The sequence below is a fragment of the Octopus bimaculoides genome, chromosome 3 (genome assembly GCF_001194135.2).
Source record: "Octopus bimaculoides isolate UCB-OBI-ISO-001 chromosome 3, ASM119413v2, whole genome shotgun sequence".
In the NCBI taxonomy this organism is placed as follows: Eukaryota; Metazoa; Mollusca; class Cephalopoda; order Octopoda; family Octopodidae; genus Octopus; species Octopus bimaculoides.
This window is the reverse complement of record NC_068983.1, coordinates 5,345,967-5,348,845: the sequence shown is the minus strand read 5'-3', so window position 1 is coordinate 5,348,845 and position 2,879 is coordinate 5,345,967. Positions and strand designations below refer to the sequence as shown.

At 37.9% G+C, this 2,879-nt stretch overlaps 1 protein-coding gene across 1 annotated transcript in view; it reads right to left on the bottom strand.

The window, feature by feature from the left end:
* The window catches only part of LOC106875982 (N-acetylneuraminate lyase), a 33,412-nt gene that overhangs the window by 11,738 nt on the left and 18,795 nt on the right, over positions 1-2,879 (bottom strand). The window lies entirely within an intron of this gene.

Here is a 2,879-nt window from a genome sequence, read left to right as displayed (position 1 = left end):
GTGTGTCTTCGTGCTGACCTAAGAGACCAGATACTTAATGGATCAAGCTACGATCAAAGTCTGTTGTTGATGCTGTTGCTATTGTCGTTGTAATTATTATTAATATTAGTAGTAGTAGTAGTAGTAGTAGTAGTAGTAGTAGTAGTAGTAGTAGTAGTAGTATTCTCATTATTATTATGTTTGAAGAGTAAAATCAGGAAATGCTGTTATTAATGGATAAGTGAAGGATGTAAAAGATTTATTTATGACTATCAAGATAGAACCATAAACACAATCACGATTTGGTGTCTAGCAACTAATTCGGTAGAAGTTCGCAAGATTATCCACCATCTTTCCAACAACACCTTTCGCCACCTTATTTTGAATTTAATATCTCCACCAACTATGGACTTGTTCCCTCCTCCTCCGCCTCCTTATCATTACCATCACCATCATCATCATCATCATTGTATAATGTCCATTTTTCCATGCTTGTATGTGTTGGACAAAGTATATTGTGGCAGATTTTCTATGGCTGGATACCTTTCCTGTTGCTAACCCTTGCCTGTCTCCAAACAAGGTAATATTTCCCTGGGACCAGATGTATTCTCACAGAATACTGGAAGTGAACAACACTGCTTGTATAACAGTGACACTCATTTACAACTATCACATGATGTCAAGACAAGGAGACACAAAACCACACACACACACACACACACACACACACACACACACGCACACACACAAAACAGACCATGGACTTCTTTCAATTTTTGCCCTCTAAATCCGCTCACAAAGCATTGCTCAGCTTGGAGCTAAAGTAGAAGACACTTGCCCAAGGTGCCACACAGTGGTACTGAACCTGAAACCATGTGGTTGGGAAGCAAATCTCTTAACCACACAGCCACGTCTGCAGTTGACAGCTACAACTGCAACACACAGTCATGCACTGCGCCCATGAATTCTGGAACATTTCTTTCACTTTCAGAATTGCCAAAGCATAGAATAAATAACCCACATCAGTCATTAATTGTCTGAACATTGCATCCTTCAAAAATAAACCCTCTGCTTTTTGAAAGTACACCACCAAATCTTCTCCTGACATTCCTAGTGTACCCTTTTCTCTTCATGGCTCTTTTAACCTTTTTGTTATCAAACCTGCTGGAATCACTTCTGGCTCTGGCTCTGTGGTACAAATGTCTTGTTTTTATTAAGTTTTGGATTAAAATCTTCCACCAAACCTTAATCACAATTTATGCTCCTAACACTAGCTTAATGATAACTAAGTTATTTTACTAAATTCTTTGTTATATTTAAAATTAATTAAAAGAAACACAAAGCATCTCAAAATAAATATGGTAATGAAAGAGTTAAAATATATAATAGGGAAACAATTCTTAACCCTTTCGATACCAACCTGGCTGAAACCACCTCCAGCTCTGTAGTACAAATGTCTTGTTTTCATATGTTCTGAATTAAAATCTTCCACCAAACTTTAGTCAGAATTTATGTTCCTAACACTAGCTTAATGATAACCAAGTTATTTTACTAAATTCTTTGTTATATTTAAAATTAATTGAAAGAAACACAGAGCATCTCAACAGAAATATAGTAAAGAAAGGGTTAATGTCCACTTTTCTATTGTTTTTGTTTTTTATTCTGGGTGCTGTGCAGGTCCTTCTACTTTTCCTTCTTTACTTGACTTATCTGCTCCCTGTCCCCTCTTTTACCCTTTTCTGTTTGCCTTGGGTATGTGCTGTGGTTTGCCGTGATGCTCTTATGGTTACTGTATTGAAAGTGTTTTGCGTAGGATGTGTGCAGTGCCCCGTAGTGCAATTTTCTGTATGTTATATATATTTGTAAGTCCTGGTGTTTTTGTTATGTATTTGTCTGAATATTTTTTTTTATTATACCTAAGGCACCTACTATGATAGGAATTGTTTCTGCTTTTAGATTCCACATTCGAGTTACCTCTATTTCCAGGTCTTTGTACTTTGATAGTTTTATTATTATTACTATTATTACTATTATTATTATTATTGATATTATTATTGTAATATAACCTTATAATGAGGCTGTAAGATTTGAAATTATTTAATGTGTGTGGTTTTACCAACAGGGGAATAGTGGGAGGCTGGTTAATTTTTAATGACGTTCAATTATTGATGATCTTCGATGATTAATTAACCAAGTCTTTTGTAATGATGATAATGACCAAAGTTGAAGTGTGGTTAGCAATTAAGTACAACTGCCATGGATGGTCACAGGAATGGTCAAATGGGTAAGGAGCTTGGTTCTCATTCATAATGTTTTGGGTTTGGTCTCAGAACATGGCAGCATCTTATGGAAAGGACTATTACCAGAGGTCAGGGTTGACCTCAAATATAGAGGGTGAAATTTGATAGATGGAAGCTATATGGAAACCCTTCTGAGACCGATACCCACAGAATGACTCTCACAGATGGCTCCCACAGAATGCTTCCTAAGAATGGCTCCCACAGAACAACTCCCACAGAACAACTCCCACAGAACAACTCCCACAGAACAACTCCCACAGATGGCTCCCACAGAATGTTCCCAAGAATGGCTCCCACAAAATGACTCCCACAGAACAACTCCCACAGAATGACTCTCACAGATGGCTCCCACAGAAGGTTCCCAAGAATGGCTCCCACAGATGGCTCCCACAGAATGTTCCCAAAAATGGCTCCCACAAAATGACTCCCAAAGAACAACATCCACAGAATAATTCCCACAAAACAACTCTCACAGATTGAATAGTTTCTACAAAACAAGTGAATGTCCCCTAAACAATATACACACCCTTACCAATATAGCACCTCTGCAGCCTAATCCCAGACTCCCTCCCCCCTCCCCAACTTCCTACCCACAAAGAA